The 24,365-nt window shown below is 42.1% G+C and overlaps 1 long non-coding RNA gene across 4 annotated transcripts; it reads left to right on the forward strand.

The window, feature by feature from the left end:
• The first annotated feature begins 2,361 nt into the window (after window positions 1-2,361).
• Window positions 2,362-23,537, forward strand: LOC112545342 (uncharacterized). 4 transcript variants are annotated; one of them, XR_012903093.1, is made up of 7 exons: window positions 2,365-3,090; window positions 3,749-3,818; window positions 15,661-15,774; window positions 17,602-17,814; window positions 18,725-18,921; window positions 20,110-20,198; window positions 21,096-23,537. It is a non-coding gene; the product is annotated as an uncharacterized LOC112545342 (long non-coding RNA). The 4 variants fall into 4 exon arrangements; XR_012903091.1 differs by having other exon boundaries at window positions 2,362-3,090; window positions 18,725-20,198; XR_012903094.1 differs by lacking the exon at window positions 20,110-20,198 and having other exon boundaries at window positions 2,369-3,090; window positions 18,725-18,860.
• The last annotated feature ends 828 nt before the right edge of the window (window positions 23,538-24,365 follow it).

Genomic DNA, 24,365 nt, shown 5'->3' on the forward strand with positions numbered 1-24,365 from the left:
GTTGCAGGGAACCAGAGGGGCAAAGCAGAATGACCCGTTTTTTTCACAGGGGATGGGGGGAGGGGTGAATAGGGCCACTCTGAGCTGTTGGGCTCTTTCTGATCCCCTCCTGTAAGAACGGTGTTGGCTGCTCCCTATCGGCTCTGACAGTGGGGCAGAATCATGCTGACCCCTATGTCTCTGAAGCTGGGAAAGAAGGAGAGAGGATTTCCCCCAACCGAGCTACAGTTAGCACGGGAACTAGGGTTTCTTGCATCATTGCCAGACAGGCTCCCCCACACACCCAAAAAAGCATTCACCAAGAAATTGTCATGATTGGCAACACTGTATCTCATCACTTCTGGTGATGGCAGCCAGGAAATATTCTGACACCCTGTTTTGGCATCATTGTTCCAATAGCGATATGACGATCTTTGGAAAGTGTCAAAATTCCTACTGTGGCCTATGGTTTACAAGGCAAGCCTTCCCAAAAAGTGTGCTTGCAGTTTTCAGCCACTGGAGGTCTCTTACTTCCAATCTAACAGAGCGACGTAGGGTTGTACATTTTTATATTGGTATGTGGATTATGCTGTAGATGGAGACTCTTGTGAATTTGCTTGGAGACTTCCAGGGAGGCCTTAAAAGCATATGACTTCCAGAAAGGGGGAACTCAATACACATGACCCAGAAGCCACCTCCATCCATAGTTAGAGTTAAAGAGGGGGATTTTTAAAAGAAATGAGAGAGCTGCATCCCCGCTTCTGCATCTGGCAAGGCCAGACAAGCAAGAAGTTAGACAAAATAAAAGAAAAAATGGACAGCTAAGCTCTATGGTTGCCAACTGTCCAGTCACACAAACTCAAACACCCCTGTTGCATCCCACTCCTTCCTTGAGGCCCCACTCCTGCTCTGAGACCTCACCCCCATCCCACACTTCTCTGAGACCCTGCCCCACTCATTCCATTCTCCATCCCTCCATTGCTCCCTCCCTCACTTTCAGCAGGCTGGACCAAGAGATTGGGATATGGGAGGGGATTCTGGCATAGGTAGGGGTTTGGGATGCAGGAGGGGGCTCAGGTCTGGAGCAGAGAGATGGGATGCAGGAGGAAGTGTGAGGTGCTGGCTCCTGGAGGGAGTTTGGGTACAGGAGGGGGCTCAAGTCTAGAGTAGGGTGTTGGATTGTGGGAGTGAGTAAGGGGTATGGCCTCCACCCCAAGTGGCACTCCGAGAAATTGCTGGCATGTCCCTGGGGGTAGGCTGGGGATCACCATGCATTGCCTCCATATGGAGGCACCACTGTTACAGCTTCCATTGGCTGTAGTTCCTGGCCAATGGGAGCTGCAGAGGTGGCACTCGAAGTGGGAGCAGGGCACAGAGATCCCCCTAAGGGGCTGCAGGGACATGCCAGCCACTTCTAGGAGTGAAACGGGCCAGGGCAGGCTGGACTTTTAGCAGCTTAAAATCTCCTGCTTTGGCTTCATTCAACTCTTGGAGATAGAGCCCAATTCCAGGAGACTTCCAGTGGAAGGTGCACTGGCCCCCTGTGTCCCCACCAAAATTTTAATTGCTAAATGGAGTTCTTCCCTATAACATCTCTCTGTTCCTTTGGGTGGCCCTTTCTTCAGCCTTAGGCACTAGTTGCCTATGCTGGGATGGTTGACAACTGTACTAAGATCAAAGTTGGGCTGTGCATTAGGAAACAAGATGGATGCTGTTCAGTGCTCTCCTGAGGGGGCAAAGAGAAGAAACAGCAGTTCGGCTAGCGGTTAGGGAATTGAGAATGAGATGAAGGACGTTAGAAGAGACTCATCTCCTCCCTTCATGACTTGCATAAGTCAATACCTGAAACTAAAGAGAGTTTGGCCAGACAAGAAAGTAGAATAGAAGCTCTTCAGCAATGATCTGATTTAATGAGGGAAGAAACCTGACAGGGACAAAGCTCTGATTTTTCTCAATACAAGCAAGTGAAATAAATCTTCATCATCAGCCCCAAATACTGGTCTCTTAGCTCAGATTTAAAACATGTACTTGCTAAAGGTATGTCAACACTTGCACCCTATTTCAAAATAGGGATGCAAATGAAGACATTCGAAATTGCAAATGAAGCCAGGATTTAAATATCCTGTGCTTCATTTCCATATTCGCGTTATGGCACTATTTCAAAATTGCGCTATTTTGAAATAAAACATGCCATGTAGACACGTTATTTCGAGAGAAAATCCTTCTCTCGAAATAACTGTCAAACCTCATTTTGTGAGGAATAAGGGTTATTTCAAAAGAAGGATTTTCTTTCGAAATAATGCATCTACACAGTGTGTTTTATTGCAAAATAGCACTATTTCGAAATACCGCCATAATGTGAATATGCAAATGAAGCACGGGATATTTAAATCCCGGCTTCCTTTGCAATTTTGAATGTCTTCATTTGCATCCCTATTTCGAAATAGGGTGCAAGTGTAGACATACCCCCTAGGGATTTGATTGATATAGCTGAAAAGATGATTGACAGCAAATACATTTTTCCAACCACAAGACAAGAAGTACCTGTTTAAGGAGTAACAATAGGGGATGGGCAAGTGGCAGATAACCACCCATTCTGTGTTTAGAAACAAAAACCAGAATCCCAGCATGAAAAGATTCTATTTAAAACTCAGTGTTGTAAGTCTGATTGCACTCTTGGTACACCAGCTAATTCTTAAGCTAAAATGCTTGGCTTTCTCCAGGGAAATTTTGTTTTTATGCTGCAGAGAGCTAAAGATAACTACCTAGATTTTTTTTTCTTTAAACTTGGAAAGCTTTTCATCTGTCTTCTTCTCTCTATCCAGAGAAGTGCTGAGGATCTTGGAGGGAAGATGCTGTAAAACTGTGACAGTGATGGAATGTGTTCTCCACAGCATCCTAGAAAAATGTTGGTCAGTACTAAGTGAGGGAAAAATAAGAAAGCGGCAGATGGAGAGAACACTTCACATCTTCAAACAACATCCATAAACAAAGATTCAGCCTTACAATTTTGCAAGTGAGTCACAGAACGGGTAAGTGATTCATCGAAGGCCATACTGCAAATCAACAGCAAACTTCAGGCTCAAACCCAAGGGATCTCTGGAATTGCAGGTATGAGCTCCAGCGTAGGTGCAAGCTGGTATATATTTGAAGTTTAATAATTTTATTATTAACAAAACCATAATGCCTTCACTAATGGAATAAACAAGGAGTTCATGCTGAACAGTAAATGTCTATTTTTCTCATTGTCTGTCTGGGTTCATATAAAAAAACATTGTGAACCGTGAGGTTGTGGCTTTTAAATTCTCAGTTGTACCTGATAGCACAAGGAGGGACAAACCTATTATTTAAAGAAAGCAACAATCTATTTAACATTAAAGTACTGCAATGATGCAACTGAGCATTTATCTTACACTTTGTACATTCCGTTTTTAGGGTGGTATTATAAATATACTGATAGGGAAATTGAGGCATAAAGAATAAGTGATTTGCAAATGGTCACAAAGCAAATAATTATCAAAGCTGAGATTAGGATGCAGACAATCTTAACTCCTGTTATGTTTAAGAAAAATGTAGTTTTTATCAGCAGAAATAAAACCACAAAAAAGCCAGATTTGATCTTTCTTGGAAAAATTTTCTTTTTATAATTGGAACTGGTGTTATATGAATTCCATAATCATACATCAGAAAATGAGGTATTACACAGCTACTATCCTATTGAATAGAATTTCCTTCTCAATAGCTAAATGCAGACTTTCTCTATTTTTAGGTTAAGTGCCTACTCCTGCTAAAACTTCACTCCCTGTATTGATACACAACTGAAATGAAACTCTCATGGTGTAAGTAACTGCAACATACTATGTAGTGTCAAACCACTTCCTACAAACTAAACTATACCACATTTTGCAAACAGCATGATTTCCTGGATGAGGTTTACTAATATCTGAGCAGACAAGCTTTATTATCTCAAGTAGATCAAGGCAGCAAAAAGATGATTTGTTGATCACAATGAAATGCCAGCTGTGTCTTCAAAATGGCTTTCCCTTTTTCCATCATAATACCAAAAGACAGTTCATTGATTCAACCAGTGAAAGCCCCTTATCTTTGGGGACATCATTGTTGTACAGAAAATATGTGAGCATGTTCCATGGAGCTTACTTTGTGATATGGGATATGCTCGGATCCATAAAAATGGCTGGAGATGAAAAAACAAACAAACATGAAACCATTTTGTTGCTTTCTGGAAAGTAAAACTTGGTTTTCAATTGCTTGATTGTTGGTGTAGTGTAGGTTACCTGAAATTTGACTGCTTTAAGAGAAGAAATTAGCAATTTAGGAAATTCCGTATGCTAAGGAAGTAAGCATGTTTTGTGCCCACATATCAACTAGAAAATCCAGAATAGGTATGTGAAATTTTTTGTGTGAGTAAGGTATGACTCCTCTAACCCATCACTGCAATAGTGGGCAGATCAAAGGAATTCTTACAACTGTCTGGCCTGAAAAGTTCTGAGACATCTCCATTTTCCTGTAATGCTAGGTATCTAAAATTAGAAAGATTGGTAAGTGTTGGTAACTTAAAAATCTCTCTGCAGGTGAATATATATTTCATGCTAATAGTTGAAAAACAGTCCCTTTTTATTAGAGATACTAGTCATATTTATTGTGATTTTAATTGTTAAGTAAGAAATGCTATTTATTTATCTCAAGAGATTTTACTAGCCATGCAGCAAATCCTGTAAATTTATTTTGAGTTAAGGAGAAGACCACCAAGAATTGCTATTAGGTTATGCATGTTCACCAACATGAGTTGTTTGGATTACACGAATATTCTAGTATATGTTTTGAATTTGAACTATTGTGTTTTCAGTGCAAAATATCTCTAAAGGATAAGGTGCACATATGAATTTTTCTCTTCTGGAACCCCAAGGAGTCTAGAGATCAGAGGTAAAAGCTTGAACAGGCCACGTGATATAGGCAATGAATTTCAGATGAACTGAAGAGTTCGCTGCTATTTAATAAGTACCTGCAGATATAACTGGAATTACTCCCAGGTATTACTCCCAGGTATTTGTGATCTTTACAGAAGAACTGACAGTGTGTTGTGGAACAGCTAGATTAGGCTGCTGCCCCAGGTCCCTTGTAAATGGGACATTGTATCTCTTGGAGGTTTTCTCCTCACTGGAGAATTATGCCTTGAAAGATTTTCATCTCTTTATTAAATAGACAACTTTAAGGACAAAATAATGTCATTATCCCCAGTATATTTTCTAGGGGATGCATTTAATAGTGTCTCTGTGAAATGTTCAGAAGCCATTATATAAATAGAGTTAGTAAGGGGATGAGTCAAGTTCTGTATATCCTATTTTCTGCATTACTGTGTCCTGGAATGCAGTGGGAGAGCTAATGCTAACAGATCTGTGCGTATCAGAAACCTTCCTGAGAACTATGGAAATAGTTCAAAAAGCTATCAATAGTTCAAACAGCTGTCAAACACATGCATTTTGTGCTGCATTCTGTGCTTCAATTCTGTACTTACCTTCAAAATGCACACTGGAAATGTCTTGAACTGATTTTTTCCATGCATCTATCACCTTCTTCCCTTCCCTTCCTGAGCTTATCTTGAATGAATGTCATTTCTGGTATAATTTTGATATTGTTCTTTTTATTTATCATCAAAATGGGAGGTAAAAGACTAGCTCCTTACTAAACTCTTCCCCCCCCCCCCTTCCTGTTTGTTACTGTAGCATTGCTTGTCAGCACTGTGGCTTCAGGGATTGTTTTTAATGTCATGGGTTTTTGAAAATAGCTATAACAAAGAGGGCATGCCAAATTCCAGGCCAGCATTTCAAATCACAGCTTCTACAGTGTCTAAGGCATCTTATTATAGTGGACTGGCAACACTATTATAGTTACAGTTGAGACTAGCTTACTATTTAACAGCTGATTTTTCTAATTTCATCCTTTAGGTGCTAGCTCTCCTATTATTGTAAATTCATTGGCGTATAACAGTTCATGTTGCACAATTCATATAGCAGAGGGTTTAGGGGCAAATCTATATTCAGACATAAAAATCTCCTCTTAGAATCTGTGGTGTGATTAGCAATTCATTCCATGAGTACACATCTCAGGCCAGATCTTAGAGAGACCCTCTGTGGTGTAATTAGCGAGCGGTTGGAGCATACCGCTGCCTTGAAAGGTGGAGGTATGGGGTGGTCATTTAAACCTGTGCTACGTGACTGTAACAACCACTACGAAGCAGAGCTCTCCACTCACATATGCCGGGGTGGCATTTTACCCTCATTTTGCGTAGGTGCAAATGACTGCACTTGGCACAACCATGCGGTGAGTCAGGCCTGTTATGTTTAGGCAGGCTAGAGAGGCAGCAAGAAGCATGCCGAAATCCAGTAACCTGGACAAAGAAACAAAACAAATCACCTGGATATTTATTAAAACTGAGACTTGTCTCTTTTCTACCATGAGGGGCACTACAGACCTACTTTTGCACCAGTTTTCCAGATCTCCTATGCTGCTTTTAGCCTGTGCTCCCCTCTGCCATGTTTCTAGTCATGTGTAAGTATCCAAGTGTAACCCACACACCTACTGGGCATGCTCCACTGTGCCATGTACCACTCATATAGAGAAAGAATGAGTTTGCTCTACAGCATGGCTGGGCAAGAGCCACAGGGGAGGCACGAGCACTTTCACTTATTTCTAGTGAAACCTCTTTCCAGGGTAGCCTGCAATCACTTCAAAAATTTTTGAAGTGGCTTCCCCTTCAGAAATTATTGCCCACCCCTGTTCTATGCCCTTAGCTGAGAGCCAGGTGGCTTTTAGCTCAAACAATAGAGGATCTGGCAAAGTGGTTTTTACCCACAGAAGCTTCTGCCCAAATAAATCTGTCTGTATCTGCAAAACAAGAGGAGTCTGACTCCTGGGGCACCTTGAAAACTAACATGGCTACTCCTTTAAACTAGTATGTGTATAAGTTAGATTGTAAATGTCTCAGGAGAAAGAATCTTGTTCTCGCTCTTGTTTTCATAAAGTGCTATATAACCTCCAGAGATGATCCCCACTCCAGACCCCTGATCCCGACTCTCAGCCCAGAACAAGAGTCTTATGGTAAGAATAACAGTGGAAGGCGCTGCAATTTTGACTGTCAAGCCCACCCCTCACAGCTTGTGAGCCCAACAGGTACTCAGCAGTTTATAGCACACTAGCATGAGCCCAGATATCACAAGCCCATCTCTGGGGCTGGATGGCATGCTCCACAGGCAATATAGATCTAGCCAGAGAGGCTCAGTGATTTGCCAAGGAGGGAACTGAAGCCAGGTATTCTACATCCAAGGTTAGTGCCTGAACCACTGTTCTGTCTCAGCTCAGCACGTGGTGCCAGTTCTCCCTCTTTTCTTGAGGTCAGTTTCAGTTGTGGTATTCCATCTTCTAGAGAGGATATGGGAGGATTCAGAAGCAGCAACAAATTCCTGGGGGAAATGAATTGCAAGGGAACTTGTGTTGGGCCTTCTGGATTTTGCTTCAGGATTGGCTCCTCCAACCTTTTGGAAAAAGCTTTCTTCTTTCTGAAGAGCCTGGCTGCCTTTATGGATTATTAATTCAAATGTTCTTTGGAGAAATCTTCAGGGCAGCCAGCTGCATACTGTGCCCTCTCACATGTCTCTTGTACTTGGAAAGAAACATGCCATTCTATACATTGCAGTTTTAAACTCTGCATCAAAACTACATCACAGTTAGTGCCTTCAACCCACAAACGAGGAAGTCAGAGTTCAGACTATCATGGTACCTGGCTGACAGCATCATGGTGACATAATGCTGGAAATACCCATGTCAAATTTCCCCGCTTGTGCATTTTGGACACCATTTAAAAAATATATTTCTCATCACACACACAAAATGATCCTCTAATCCCTGATGCACTCTGTGTAAAGTTATGATCTTGTCAGATTTCATTTACACAGCAGTAGAAGTCTTGGAAGTGAGATCCCACCTAAGGAAAATACAAGTGATAAAGGGAGCAGTGTTTTTACAGGTTCTATTCCTTCTTCTAAGACAATGTCTTGATCCTATACTGTGACCTCCATCACGTTAGTAGCTGAGCATCTCACAGTCTCCTGGGTCTTCTTGAAAAGTTTTTTTCAGTTCCATCTGAAGCGGGTTGTGCCCACATAAGCTCATTATACTATCTACATGTTTTGTTAGTCTTTAAGGTGCTGTAAGACTATTTATTGTTTTTTAAGTTTTTCCAGTTACAGACTAACTCAGTTACTCCTCTGACGATTTTTAGTCTCCTGGGAGTTAGGGAAGTATCATTGCATTTCATACATGGAGAACTGGGGAGAGGCTCAGTCATTTGCTCAAGGTCATCCAGAAAGTCTGTATCTGGAAGGAACTGAATTTGGGTCTTCCAAGTCCCAGCTCACTGTTTTAACCCCTACATCACCTTTCCGTTCATGCATAGAATGAGTGCAAGTGGAACTGGTGAGTCTGCCATCTTTCAAATAATCTGTAATAACCATCTACATTTTAAAAGGGCAATACCCATTGTTGTGTATTGTGAAACATAAATTTTCCTTACAAATATATCTATATGTTTGTCCTCTAACCATCACACCATCCACCTTCAGTAATGTTCTGCATATGGCTTGAGTCTACATTTTCTATATAATTCATATAGAAATTGATTAACCAGTGTGGCTGAAATAAGAAAATGGCCTGTATTGTCATAAAAGCAAGGCTCAGATATCCTGCCTGAAGGACAGAAAATATTTGGTTAATTTATCTTTTAATTTTTGGTAACCACTCAATTTCCTGACACTGGCCAGAGAAGCAGAGATGCCTCCAAGACTCTTGAAGAGACTAGGTAGGTCAGCACTAAGTTTTATTGGACAAGCATCTTCAAGTTCTTCAAGACAAACTTTCAAGTTTACATAGAGACCCGAAGAAGAGGTCTCTGTAATCTCCAAAGCTTGTCTCTCTCACCAAAAGAGGCTGATCCAATCAAAGATACTGCCTCGCCCACCTTGATTTTCTAATATCTCTTGTCCAATATGGCTACAAAGACTGCATACACCAAAGGCTCTTAAGACAGATAAAAATTGATGAGAAGAAGACTGGTCCATCCAGAGGCTAGAGCCCTGCCTTAAGATACAGCAATTTAAGTTCAATTCTTTACTCTACCTCAGAGCCTATTGACCTTGGGCAAGTAGCTGAATCTGTATGCCTCCATTTTCCAATCTCTAAAATAAAGTTAATAGCACTCTCCTACTTCACAAGGATATTGGGATGACAAACACATTGAAAATCTTGAGATGGTCAGATACTATAGCAATGGGGATCCATGTATATATTTAAGATACATGATGCCCTGTTTAAAAATAGACAGTTGCCTTCAAGGGCTACGGCTACACAGCAACATTATTTTGAAATAACTAGCGTTAGTCTGCGTCTACACAGCTGTTATTTTAACATAATGTCAAAATACTGTCAAGCTGAAGGACTTCTTACTCTGACTTATGTCACCCTTATTGTACAAGGAGTAAGGGAAGTTGAAGGAAAAGTGCTCTATTTCGAAATAAGTGTTATGTAAGAAGCACCAAAACTCGAAATAAGCTACTTTGAAATAAGCTACACAATTGACATAGCTTAATTTGCATAGCTTATTTCAAGTTAAACACAGCTGTGTAGACGCACCCAAGGAGTGTAATGTAAAAGAGACTCTTTCAGAAATGCCAATCAAATATTCATTTAATAACCATTTTGCAATTAGTACATTTAACAAATATTGTCTTCTTGTCCTTTTTAAAAATATATATTCACAAACTGTCAACTCAGATCAGTTCCCATACAGTCCAAACTGGCTATGAAGTGTCAGTAATATAAACAAAGTCATTTATGCAGGTCAGTAACTCAAGAGAAATCACTGAGAATTTTCTTTCCCTAATTCAAAAGTGGATTTGGAGAATTCACATTGAGGCTAAACTGTGATGTACCCAAATTCCAAAATAATGGGAGGTCTGTGGGCCCTCTGTTCAAAATGTGGCTTCTGTTTGTGAATGAGCAACTTCTGAGTGTGAGAATCATCTCTGTGCATAACTATTTGCATCACAACAGCCTGGCATAGGAGGGCCACAGACAAGCCAGGCCCCTGGGCAATATGGGGAGGCCTCAGCTCCCAGAAAGGGTGGGGCCTCAGGCAATCAGCCCTCAGTGCCACCAGACCATGTTGCCCTTCCCCCTGGCAGCCCTCAGAGCTACCCAGAATGCACCATGCAGTGCTCCAGCTGTGATTTAAAGGGCCAGGGCTCTGGTTGCTCCAGCTACCACCAGGTTCCAGGACCGTTGTCCCTTTTGCCCTCCCATAAGTGGGCCTGGCCTGGCAGACCCCAAATTCTTTCTTTACTTGCCAATTAAAACAGCATTAGTCCTTTACTGTACATAGACTAAATGTTGTGGGTTTCCTCGAGAATGATTTTAAGAGGTTTGAATCCCTGCTGAGATTTTGATCTACCAGCTGCCTCAAAGAGGCGATTGAAGTCTCAAAGGGGAATGTGCTTTTTAGCTTTATGGGAGAGTGAGAGACTGTGCCCACAAAACATTTCTAAACCTGAATACCCTTTAGTTTTAATCACCCCGACAGTTTGTGGTAAAGCATGTGGTTAACTATTTCAGGTAAAGTAGCTTCTCTAGAAGCCACAGGCTGCTTCTAGATTGTTAAAGGATTTGCCTTGTACAATGTACAGATGTAGGAGCACTGAAGATGTTAAACCGTTCAGACCATTTGTGCACAATGGTTCTCTTTATCTTCCTCCTCCCTTCCCTCCTGTGAGTGCACTTGCTTTCAGCTTTCACTGTAGCAGGAGGCTACAAAGGAGGAAAAGAGAACACAGAAAGCTATAGCAGGTGACAAGGAAAGGAAAGAAAGAGAATGTGGAGCATGATTCTACACAGGAAATCACTGATCTTCATGATTTGGGGTTTATGTCAGCAAGGCTGATCTTGGGAGTTGTGTAGGAGGCAAAAAGAATTAAACGTGGAAGGCTGTCTGCAGTTCAAGGCCCCTTCCCAATCCTTCTCCCCATGTGGGCAGGCAGTTGGTGGGTACAGAAGTTTTATCATAGCAACCTGCAGTAATAAAAGAGAAATAAGCACTTTCTATAATATTTGTGTTTGTCTGTCTCTTCTGATTCTTTCTGCATGTACCCAAGGCCCTCTGTCTGCTAAACACCCCTTTTGTGGGCAGGATAATTCTCTAATGGATTTGTTAATTAATCACTACCTTCCTAACACAGCAGCACATAGCAAGATAGCCCTCCAGGTCCTGAATCCCATCTTTGAATTCCATAAGCTTCAGGCACCTTGAGTAAATTATTTCAAAATTTCACTGGGCCAATGCATTCATCTAACTCTGGCCCCACAATGGAGCTTGATTATGGCTCCCCACTGGTATTAAAGTGACCCATCCTTAAGTAATTCTAATCCCCAAATGCCTCGGAATACAAAAACTGCTTTGCGAGTTCTCATCTATCCTTCCATCCACAACAGGCTGTGCTGATACAGCCCCCAGCATTGTTTTATATCTGGCACAAGGAATTTAGGAAAGTGCTTTCAAGAAACTCAGATTATATAAATTGATTGTATGCCTTGCCTGGAAAACTGTTTTTAGTTCTGCTCATCCTATCTCAAAAAAAGATAAAAAGGGAGTTCAGAGATGGGTCACAAAGGCATGAGATACTTGTTGATAGAATGATGCACAAATAACCTGTGGGACTTATTGTCACATGATATATAATTGGTCTTATCAGGAAGTGAAAAAAGGAACTATCAGTACAAATAGAGTAATAAACATCCGGTCTAGGCCATTGTCTGAGACAGGCCACTGGCCTAGGTAGAGCAGTGATTTGCAGCAATATGGTAATTCCTATGTAGAAACATTAATTTACAATTCACTTTAATGTTTTCCACGCTGTGCTTTTAAGAAAATCTACGATAGGTTGAACCTCTCTAGTCTGGCACCTTTGGGACCTGACTGGTGCCAAACCAAAGAATTTGCTGGTCCATGGGAGGTCAATATTTTTTAGCAGCGTTACCAACACTTCCCCTGCTTCCTGGGAGGTTAGAAAACATTTAGGGTTAAATTAGAGCTAAATAACAGCACAGAACACTGAGAGCTGGAACTGGTGGCTGTAATCAAACTTTATAAATCTGTGGGAAACATGGCCTCACCTATGATAAGTGGACATCCAGCCAACTAAAATCATGCTGAACCATGGATGTTGCCAGACAAAAGAATGCCAGATTAGAGAGGTTCAACCTGTAATCTCAACTCATGACTGGAGAATGAGCCAACTGAGGAAATAGATTATCCTCCTTCTGCAGGCAAACAGAAATCTGGGTACTTTGCAAGCAGTATGGAGAAGATTAATCTATCAAAATGTACAGCATATCACATGTGCTTACAATGCACACATAATTTATTTTTAAAAGAGAGCATTGTATTCACATTTTAGTTTCATATAGGCCTCCAGTGATCAGAGTGAAAGTTAAAAATTCTGGTTGTACCTGAGTTGCAGAGCTATACTTGCATTACTGGGAATGTGTGCTGTGAGCATAATGGATTATGATGGAGGATTCTGTTTAGATGTCATTTGCTGATACCTTAAATGTTGATTTCCCTGCTTTTTAACAGATGTGTTGACAGTATTGTATTTAGATTAGCAATCTTAACTTTCTCACAATGCAATTAAATTATCTAAGTTTTTTTCACTACATGCTGCCATATATTATGAGATCAGTTCTGTCAGATATATAAATAGAGGCAAAATATCAACTGTATTTTTTATATTATGTAGCTATTTATTTTCTCCAGGTACAGATAAACCCTAGCATGCTAGAGAAATTACATTTTAAATTTAGAAATAGTATTATTTTCAAATAAAATTCACTTTTTAAATGTCTAGACTAAGGTAAATTAAGTTGTATTATTTATAGAATAATGCAAATTCAAAGTTTAATGTTGAATTATTGTTCTGGTGGCATGCTTCTTTCTCTTTTGCTGACACATCTATTGAATAGGGCTGGATGAAGACTCTGCTTTTTGTAAATGGCTGTTAATTGATTGATTGTTTGATTGACATAACTGGATTTCCTAGTTTTTGAATGTTTGAGTTGGCATTTTGTAGCTGAGCAACTTTCAATGTTGCATAATAGTCTTTTTATTCTGAATTTCCTGGTGGGTTTTTTTTAAGTCTTAAACTACATGATTATGGATGTACAATTAATGGAGACTTCAAGTTAAACTTTCATTTTCTTTAGGAAATAAAATGTTTATATTAAATTATACCTGCTAAATAATTGCTTTTCAATATCAACATTTACACATGTCAAATTTGATAAAAGATTTGCTTCTCAAACAGCAATATGGAGATTATCCCAGGAAATGTGAAAAGTGTCCCATAACTGTTTTTTTAAAGGAGTTCTTTCACAATATTTTGACCATTGTAATAGGGAGCCACCACTGAACAAGCTGGTTGTTTTCTGAGGTAGTGTTTGGATTTCATATAGCCAGGCAGTTGTAGACAACTGAGTTTATCTCTGCCCATGTTTGCTGGGCTCCCAGAACTGCCATTCCAACTGCCATTCCCAACTGTCATGGAACCTTCCGGCTCCATGGTATACAAGTTGAATGAGCCTCTCTCCACTGGTGTGTCTACACTGCACCCGTAGCTTGAAACAATTTGAGCTATGCAAATTGCTTAGCTTATTTTGAGTCAATTTCAAAATAGCTTATTTCGAAATTTGGCTCTGTCTACACAGCACTTATCATAGAACACTAGAACTGGAAGGGACCTCGAGAGGCTGAGTCTGTTGGAGGCGAAGGAGGAAGAAAGAAAGAGTTAAAATGAATGTTGTTCTCTTTCTCACCTGTTAACGATGTTATTTGGCTCCCTAAACTGTTAAAGTGTTATCTGTTAACCCCCTAGCTCTTCCCTGAGTGAGTGCAGAAGAGTGTCTGAGGTGAACACAAGAGGTGGGAAAACTCTGAAGTAAACAGCTGGAGTAAACAACAGTGCACACGGCCCCTTGCAGGGAGTACACATGGCCCCAGAGGCCCAGGGATTCAGAAGCTGCATGTGGCCGATCCTTAAAGGAGAGAGGGATGCAGCCCTCCAGAGATGGAGATTCCATAACTTCCCAAGGCAATTCCATTATTTAACTATATCCTTACTTTAAGTATATCCTTACTTTGTTACTATCTGTGTCAGGAGAGAGACCCCATCAGGACTCCTGGGCTCTAGCTCAGCTCTGGAAGGGGAGTGGGGGGGAGTGGGTTACAGCAAGGGTACGTCTAGACTACCGCGTTTTGTCGACGGAAGTTTTGTCGACAGATACTGTCGACAAAACTTCCGTCGACAATTTGCGTCCAGACACATGGAGTTTTGTCGACAAAGCAAGCCGCTTTGTCGACAAAACTCGGTAGTCTGGACGCAGTGGTCCAGGCAATAACACCTTCTGTCGACAGAGTTCTGTCGACAGAAAGTGTTATGCCTCGTAAAATGAGGTATACCAGCTGTCATGATTATGAGGGTTAGCCAGCAGCCTGGGGATTAAGGGGTTAACTACACCTAGCCAGGTGGAGTGACCAATAAGAATGTAGGTGGGATTTTTCAAACTGGGACAAAGGAATTTGGGTTTTTCCTTTGTCCTTTTGGCTCGCTAGAGAGTTCTCTGCAGCTACAGAGAGGGACAAGCATGTCTCTCTCTCTCTCCAAGACATCATTCTTCATTTTCTGTAAGTAGGGTAAAGTTTAGGTAGTTTCGTTAGGTTTTATTGTGTTATGGATTGGGTATGGGATCTGAGATCTGGCACTGCTTAAAAGATGTTTTGGCTTTTCTTTGTAACTAAGTTCTAGGCCCATGGAGTTTCTCCATGAGTATATTTTGTTACCTTCCTCTCTAGTCATTATACTTGCAACCAGAATATTGTTGTAATAATAAAAGTTCTTTCTTTTCTTTTATTAACCTGGCAGTGGTTAATGGTGTGCCCTGATTTTTGTTTTAGGGGGAAGATTTCCCAAATGATCTTTCCCCTGGTTTCTTTAGCAACATTTGGGTGGTGGCAGCGGAAGTTTTATTCCCAAGATCTAGGTTTTCAAGATCTTGGGGGAAGTTTTATACCAAAGCCTGGTAGATAAGGCTTTGGGGTACACTTGCTGGCCCTCACTTCTGCATTTATCATGCCAGAGTGGGGAAGGAGCCATGACACCAGCGTCGACAAAACCGCGGAGTTCTGTCGACGTTATGTCGACAGAACTCCGCGGTAGTGTAGACGCTGGTATTGTTTTGTCGACAAAAGTCCACTTTTGTCGACAAAACTAGGTTGTCTAGACACACCCCAAGTAGGGAAGATTCATTTCAGCTCTATATAAGAACATCTAAATAGCCTTACTGGGTCAGACCAATGGTCCATCTATCCAGTCTTCTGACAGTGGTCAATACCAGGTACTTCAGAAGGCATGACCAGAAGAGGCATTTATCAAATGATCCATCCTCTGTCACCCATCCCCAGCTTTTAGCAAACAGAGGCTAGGGACACCATCTGTGCCCATTTTGGACTAGCTACCATTGATGGACCTATCCTCCTTGAACTTATTTTGTTCTTATTGGCAGGCCCTCTCAGAGGTCCAGAAAAGGCCCAAGCCACCTCCAGCTTTTGAGGCCAACTAGCCACAATAAAAATAAAAAAGGACGACACGTGAAAACCAAAAACGGCACCAAAAAAGAGTGAGATATATTTGATTTTTTTTTAATTTAACAAATGCTTTTCTGGCCTTTTTCTATGCAAATACACTCGTTCTTGAGGAAAACTCTAGCCAAAAATATAACAAGTGTCTAAATTTGAGTCCCCCTTTGAGCTTGAGGCACAGGCCAAATGGCCCTCTTGCCCCTGCCCTCCCTCCACTTGGATTGGCCCTGATTATTGGAACTTTGTTATGGTTTGAGCCTTTCCACCAACTCCTGGAAAAGTGTTCCACAAGTTAACTGTGAACAATTTATTTATTTATTTTTAAATCTGCTGCCTATAAATTCATTTGGGTCAGCTTCTTTTGTTATGTTAGTGAAGGAATGAATAACATTTCCTTATTCTGTTTTTCCATACCATTTATGATTTTCTAGACATCTAACATATCCAGCTTGGAAAAGTTGTAAGCAGCTCAAACTCTGTTGCATTTAAGAACTGCCTCTGGAGATGGGGCATGGGCTTTAAGCAGACCTTAAGTATGAAATCCAGGGGTTCCAACTTCAGGGGGATCTACTCCCCTTTAACCCCCCTATAAATGGCACTCTTGATAGAAAGGTAAAAATAAGTATTTTAAATGAGATGTCACCAGATCAGGCAGCAAACTAGTTTCTTTGGTTTGTAAATTCTCCCCCTCCCCTAGTTACCCCATAGTGTTCCACACATTAACAGTGAATAACATACAGTCTGGATAGAAAAGAATTCTTGGAAAAAATCTTTTCTTTGCTAAGCTCTATTTACAGCACTAGTTTGGCCCTAATCCCCTCAGAGCTAAGGGTTAGCCCATGGACTGCAGAGGATCTGGCTTTAACACAAGAGAAATATGGGGGTTGCAAGTGTCCAATATTAGAAATAATAGGAAGGGTTGGACAGAGAAGATTCTTGCCCCCAGATGCCTAAGGGAATGGGATTCTCACTGTGCAGATGCACTGAATTACAAGTAGATTGCACAGAAACTATGCTGCTGTTTAGCCGGCCTAATCATGGCAATCCAGCCAGTCTACTCCTCCTCCCTCAGTATCCCCATTATAGCAACCAAGTTTTTCATACCAGATAGTGCTGGCTAGTAGTGGCCACACTTAGGATATGTCTAGATTGCACCCCTCTGCCGGCAAAGGGATGCGGTCTATACATACCCTTACTCATTACATTTCATGCATCCTTTACTCCCAGAGGGTACGTCTACACTTGCCCCCTACTTCGAAGTAGAGAGGCAAATGAAACATACTGAAGTTGCAAATCAAGCCCGGGAGTTAAATATCCCGTGCTTGATTTGCATGTTCCCGGCCGGTTGCCATTTTAGAAATTCACTAGCCCGGAGCAACTGCCTGCGTCTACACGCAGCAGTGAAATGGGAGTCCAATTTAAAGCCCTAACTCAAATTAGCTGGTATTCCTCCTGCAATGAGTTTTACCAGCTAATTCGAATTAGGGGCTTTAAATCGGACTCCCATTTCACTGCCGTGTGTAGACGCGGGCAGTTACTCCAGGATAGTGAATTTCTAAAATGGAGACCAGCCGGGAACATGCAAATCAAGCGCGGGATATTTAAATCCCAGGCTTGATTTGCAACTTCGGTATGCTTCATTTGCCTCCGTACTTCGAAGTAGGAGGCAAGTGTAGACATACCCAGAGAGATTAGGCAGTCTTTGCTTGTCTTTCTCCTTGCTAGGGATGGCAGTTTGAGGGCTTGTACACAATTCCAAGGAGGAACAGAATTGGCTGCTTTTGCTAATGAGGAGATTGTGAAATTGTGTAAAGGGGTCGCAGGCTTCTTCAATTCTGCAGTTTGAGTTTCATCTCTCATTCAAGGTTACTGCCAATTTCAGCGCCTCCCAAGAGCACATACAACAGCCTGTGGTGTCGGATTAAGGGAGACAGATGCTGCTTCACAGGGGCTCATATTCTTAATAGGTACAAGGCCATTGCTCCATGTTAAACCTCCAGCCTAGTCTTCAGTGCTGACACAAGAAAAAGCATGGTCTATTTACATCAAAGGGATAAAATCAGTGGGACTGTACAAATGTAAGTATATCAAGTCCAGTATCTCAAGAGTCATATACCTCATGTAAATTACCAAGGATATCACAATCTTAGCAGTCTCCTTATGAATATAAACAACTTAAATTCATATTTCAATGCAGTTCTTTTTCTTCTGATTTTTCATTTGCTCATATTCTCTTTTCTGCTTATTGGGTTTATTCTCTTTGGGCCACAACAGCCACTCACACCTCTTGACCTGTTTAGCAGTTGTTTGGACATTTATTTTCCTGTTTGCATGGAGATTGTTAGCAATGAGGCAAGGGGATTTTGTTATCAGGTCTCTCTCCAACGCGGTGGCCCTATCACATGTTCATTCTGGTTAAAACTCCCTCTCTCCTGGTGCAACCACAAAAGCTATTTTAAAATATTTCACATTAATCTGACTCTGATCTGTACAGAGACTCTGATCCAATTATAGAGAACAACAACAACAACAAGCCCTATGTGCACATATACCGCTGTGAAACGGTTGGCTTTATCAAACTACAAGGAAAAATTCAGGCTACCAAAAAAAAAAAAAAAATCAGGAAAGTGTCCCAGGCCTGAGATGCAGTGTATTAAGCTATGGAATGGGTTCCCTAAAGCATTGGGGAAAGTTCTGTTTCTTCTGACTGTCAAACAAGAGTGGACGAGATGTAAGAGTATGTTCCACAGAAAGTAATTCTGCATAGACTGAGGTTGGACTCTATACTTCATTTATAATGGAAGAGTGCCGGGGCTCAAGCAATTATTTTACATTCATAACTGATGAGACAAGCCCAAAGGTGCCAGGGATATGAACTGCCCAGCCCAGAGTTGCCAGTGCTAATCCCTAACAAGCCCAGGTACAATTTAATGGAGCTTTTCCAGTCCTCATGCCTACAATTCTATAAAATATCATCTTGTCTAACAGAAGGAATGAAACAATCTTCTCCAGAGGGGGTCACGAATCTACTCTGCCCAGAACTTCATGTCAGTCAGAAACAAGAACATGAAGCAGAGCTACAGAGAACCCATTAGCCATGGTCCAGTCTGACATGAAAGATACAGTAAGTTTATTACTGTAACGTTTCATCCTTTGACTTCCATAGGAGCAGAGAAAGGCCAGAGGTGAGTGCTTTCAAAAATCCCACTCTTTCACGTTTTGTAGTGGACTTTATTTTGTAATCTTTGATTCAGAAAGAGTTGCCACTGTGTGATCAAATGGCAGCATTTTTTCATGACCAGGAGCCCTGCATGGGCACAAAATTTGTATCTGCATCTGCAAAGATGAGCCACTGATATCCACATCCATGTCTGCAGATGAGGATACCTGTGGATATAAATCGAATATCCACAGATTTTCTGGACTTTACATGACCCTGAAAATTGGGAGAGTATGGTTTTCTCTGCACAGACATATTTTGTATCTGTGACAACTGCACAGATTTGTAGAGCCCTGCAAATCTTCAGATATCCACTTCAAGTCCATGGGTATCTGCATCCAGAGATGTAGATGCAGATATCTATAGCTCATTATTGCACATGCGGATATAGATACAAATTTTGTATCTAGAACCCTGCAAATTTGCCAATACCTGCGGGTACCTGCATCTGCGGATGTGAATGCAGCTATCCATGGCTCCTTTTTGTGGATATGAATGCGGATGTAGATACAAATTTTGTACCACACAAGGGTCTGCTGATTTGATTATAGCTACAATAACTTGATTATAGCAAGTAGTATCTAGACAACTGCCTGCCTCCTTTAGATCTCATAGCTTATAGTGGGATGCCCAGGCCCAAGCAACATGCCTGAGCTATTGTGACAGTATATCCCATGGGGAGGAAGTGCATTAGAAATGTCTGAGGGGTTATAATGCTTAACCCCCAATCTCTAACTTCACCATATTTAAGGACGACAGTGGGAAAATTTGGCTCAAGCTAGCTCTGCAGGGCACTGATGGCAACAAACTTGGAGAAGAGTCCACACAGCAGATTCCCAAACAGATGTGCTGGGGAGTGCTGACACAGACTAGTCCCTGATGAACGAAGGGCTAGCTACTTTTCCCCTACCCTTTACGTGGGTAATAGGGGAGTGGCTGGTTGGCTCCCCAAGTGAAGTGACTGCCGTGGGGCAGGTTGAGCTGCACATCTGTGGTCAGGGGATTGGGTTGAATCCTAAGCCAGGGAGATCTGTTTCCTTTCTGATGACATTACATACTTTCACCTGTTATAAAAACTCACCCTGGAGGGGAAAGCCTCGCTGGTGACAGCTGTTGCATTTCTGCCAAGTGAATCCATGGACTTATGTTGCAGGGGCTTTCAGATCGGAAATTGGCATCAGGAGGGTTCACTCCACCCACAGTAGCCCAGGCATATGGCCAAGGAAAACTCAGTAAACCCAGGTACTAAAATCACAGCAGAGCTCTTGTACCTCGATCCCTAAGACACCCAGAGCTCCTCTATCACTCCCCAGCACTATCAGTTTCTTGCCCCTCCAGGCCTTAAAAAAAAATCTAAGGATCTATAAAAACTCCATCCAGTGAGTTAGAAGGGCAGGGCAATAGGAATCATGATAAGCCTCTCTCAGCTGGAAGAGGTTCATTGCATATCTTAAAGGATGGTATTTAAAGCAACTGGCTATCAAAGTATTTAAAAATTAGAAGCTGATTAAGACAGATGATGCAAAGAAAGAATTCCACCTTCCATTGTCAACTGGTGGAAAGAAAACCACATCCATGTTGCACTCGGGAGCCCCACATAAGTTGGGCAAGAAGCAAGGGTTCAGAGTCCCAGCCCTCCACTTCCCCTCGCCCCACAGTCCCAGGATACCTGATGTTTCTGCTGAAATGTTTGGCAAAGAAATAGTTAACAATATTGACATTCAAAGCCCAGTTCCTTTGTCTGAATGGTTAGCCTTAAATTAAAAGTGTCTCACTAGGAGAGCTCTCACAGCCCTGCTGCCTAGGGACACTAGAGGGAAGTCGTAATTAAAAAACAAAAAACCCTGATCATCATTGGTGGGCAATGGTCATTATGGCTCATGTAATTGAGCTGGGGCCTGGCTGGAATTCTGGCAGGTTCTGCAGAACAGATATATCTGGCCTTGTGGTGCAGCAGATGCATTACAGGCAGATGACACAAACAACCAACCCCTTATCTTGGGTTGGAATCTCCAAAGTCATCCTTTTCAGCCACAGATGAAAGCTGTCAAAATAGAAACACTTTGCTTGCTCTCATTAAGGCCAGCAAATGAAGAATGAACAGTTATATTTCTCTCTCTCTCTTTTTTTTTTGTTTAGGTGTAATTTTCCACAATGCTTCCTGCAACAGGAATCCTGGGAATCCTTCCTCAATGGGGTTATTTTCTTTCTTTACAAAAGTGGGTTTCCAGTTTTAATTTTTTGGACTCTATTCAACAGAATCAACACAACCAGAATTAATGAATGTTTTGCAAAACATAACCATTCTCCTCTAATATGTGATAAGCATAAATGCACAGGAGGGAGACAAATTGCTCAGAGGAGGCCTGGGGGTGGAGGTAACTAGGAGTAATAGGAAGCCATTACTAAAAGTGAATTAACAGCACCCCAGATGTTTGCTATGACAGGAGTATTGTTATCCCAGGATTATTTTGCAGTCACTCACCCATGGGCTGGATACTGTCCCAAAGAACTCAATGAGAATTTTGTGATTGGCTTTAATGAGAGCTGGATCAGACCCCGGGGTCTTTCTGATCTTTGGTCTCTCTGTCCTATCCATATGAGCTCTGAGTACGGAGCGTTGTGGTGGTACTAAGATATTACTGTGCCCCTTTGTATGGGCAAGAATGTTAGTTCATGTCCCATTGCTCATGTGAACTTTAGGAAAACTTTACCAATCACTCTAGTGTTAGAGACAAAGCAATTCATTAGCAGCTCAGATTTTTTTATCTTAGTTACCATCACTGCTGCCTTCCATGTTGTTTCTTCATTTAGGGTTAATCGTTTTAATGAAACACTAGTTATCAGCATCGCCTCAGGGTTTTGCTCAGCCCCCTTCTTGCTAAATGGATATGTGGGGCTGTTGAGGGAGTAGGTACAGCTTGTGAGTCTTCACTATCCAGCTTTATCCATCTCTTCTAACCTTGAAGATACAGTGGAACCTCTTGCCCTGAGTCAAAGGAAATGGAGGCCTAGATAACAGCTACCCAGTGAGGTTCAACCCAGAGATGGCAGAGACAATATCTGCAGGATGGAAGAAACAAAAATACTGCAGATAGAACCTCTCTACTCAGCACCCTTTTGACTGGTGCTGAACCAAAAGAAGTCAATATTGTTTAGCAGCATTACCAACACTTCCACTGCTGGGCTGTAAGACATGTAAGGGTAAATTAGAGCTAAATAACAATACGGAACCCTGTGAGCCAGGACTTGTGGCTGTAAACAAACTTTATGGGACCACAGGAAACTTGGCCACACCCATTAAAAGTGGACATCCAGCTAACTGAAATCATACCACACCACGGATGTTGCTGGTCCTGAGAGTGCTGGACTAGAGAGGTTAAACCTGTAGATCAGCATCCTTTATAAATGGCCTACGTCCCTCTTTTTTTCTACCCATGGCTTGTACTCTGAGAATCCCTAGCTGTTATAGATTTTCAGGTGATAGTGGCTGGCAAATGGCCTTCTTATCACCTGAATTTGACAAGGAGCCACGTCCTCTCAATTTGGAGGAGATACATGGGCAGTTCTCTATGCTTTTGTCATCTCAAGGTTGGATTTCTGCAGCATGATCTGCAAAGGACTGGACCATCAGGCCATTTGAAAATTATAACCAGGTGTGAATTCACATTTGGTCTCATCCAGAAAGCACATTGCTCCAGTGACCACATTCTCTGCACTGGCTATTGATTGATTTCCAGATTAGATAAAAGATAAATATTATCACTTGCAAACACCTTCATTTAAAAAACAGTGTGGAATTGGTTGCAATCCCATCTCTTTTTTTCCCTCTCTATGAAGAGACTTTCAGTGAAATTACTGTATTCTGACCCAGACCTGTGATTTAAATCATAGAATCAGAGATGCAGGGCTGGAAGGGACTTTGAGACATTATCAAGTCAAGACCATCCCTGGCAGGGTATTGTCCAAATTGTTCTTAAAAAGCACCAGGGATGGGAATTCCACAGCCTTTTTTGCAAACCTATACCAGGGTACATCTACACTACAGAACTAATTCGAACTAACTTAATTCGAATTAGTTAATTCGAACTAAGCTAATTCGAACTAGTGCATCTAGACCTAAAAACTAGTTTGAATTAGCATTTTGCTAATTCGAACTAGCATGTCCACATTGAGTGGACCCTGAACTGAGGTTAAGGCTGGCCGGAAGCAGTGCCGGCAGGGCATCAGGTTAGGACTTAGAGCGCGGAGCTGCTGTCTCAGGCTAGCTGAGGACTGTGCTTAAAGGGATCCGACCCCCACCCTGGACAGACAGTTCTCAGGGTTCCCCACTTGCTTGTCTACCTCGATGAGGGACAGCAAAGCAGTCCTTCTTAGAGTGCCCTGAGTGCCCACACTTGGCACATCACAGCACTCGGCCATCAGCCCGGCTGCATTTGCCGCAGGCTGCCATCTTGGGGGTGCAATCAGGGGGCTTCAGGAGAGCTTCCACCCCGAGGAGCCCGCAGAGCCACCGCAGTCCTCCCCATCGGGGGCTCGTACCCCATTCCTCCCTCACCTCCTTCCACTTACCCCTCTCTAGCCCCCCTTCCTGATGTACAAAATAAAGGACACGTGTGTTCAAAAAACTCCCTCTCTTTATTTAACAAAACTGGGGGGAGGGGGATTAGCCTCTGGGGAGACTGGGAAAAGGAGGTGGGAGAGGGGAAGAGAGAGGGTGGGAGAGGGGAGGGGGAAACCTGGGAGGAGGGAGCTGGAAGGGGGAAGCCAGAGGAAGAAGGAGGAGGGGAAGTATCAAACTATGGTACGCCATATCTTCAGTACTGTGTACAGATGTGGTCTCCTCACCCCAGAAAAGATGTTTTGGCCTTGGAAAGGGTTCCAAAAAGGGCAACTAAAATGATCAGGGGTTTGGAACAGGTCCCATATGAAGAGAGGCTAAAGAGACTGGGACGTTTCAGCTTAGAAAAGAGGAGGCTGAGGGGGGATATGATAGAGGTCTATAAAATCATAAGTGGTGTGGAGAAGGTGCATAAAGAAAAGTTCTTCATTAGTTCCCATACTATAAGGATTAGAGGACACCAAATGGGTAGCAAGCTTCAAACTAATAAAAGAAAGTTCTTCTTCACAAAGCAAATAGTAAAAAAGTTTGGCCAGGCTGCTCTTGCTATAGTGGGCTGCAGTACTCCTTGGGAGAGACTGGCCGCACCCTTCCTGCATACCACTGCCTTTAGAAAAAGGGAAGGTGTGAAAAGGGGAAAATAGCCTCAGACTCTCCCACCCATCACCTTGGCGTGAGAACTGCAGGGCTTACCTGGTCGCATGAAACCTGCACAGTTTCGGCCCAACCCCTGGGACACAGACCCCCCCACTTGGTGACCATTGGGCCATATATGGTAATATGCAAGC

This window comes from Pelodiscus sinensis, chromosome 1 (genome assembly GCF_049634645.1).
Source record: "Pelodiscus sinensis isolate JC-2024 chromosome 1, ASM4963464v1, whole genome shotgun sequence".
Lineage (NCBI taxonomy): Eukaryota > Metazoa > Chordata > Testudines > Trionychidae > Pelodiscus > Pelodiscus sinensis.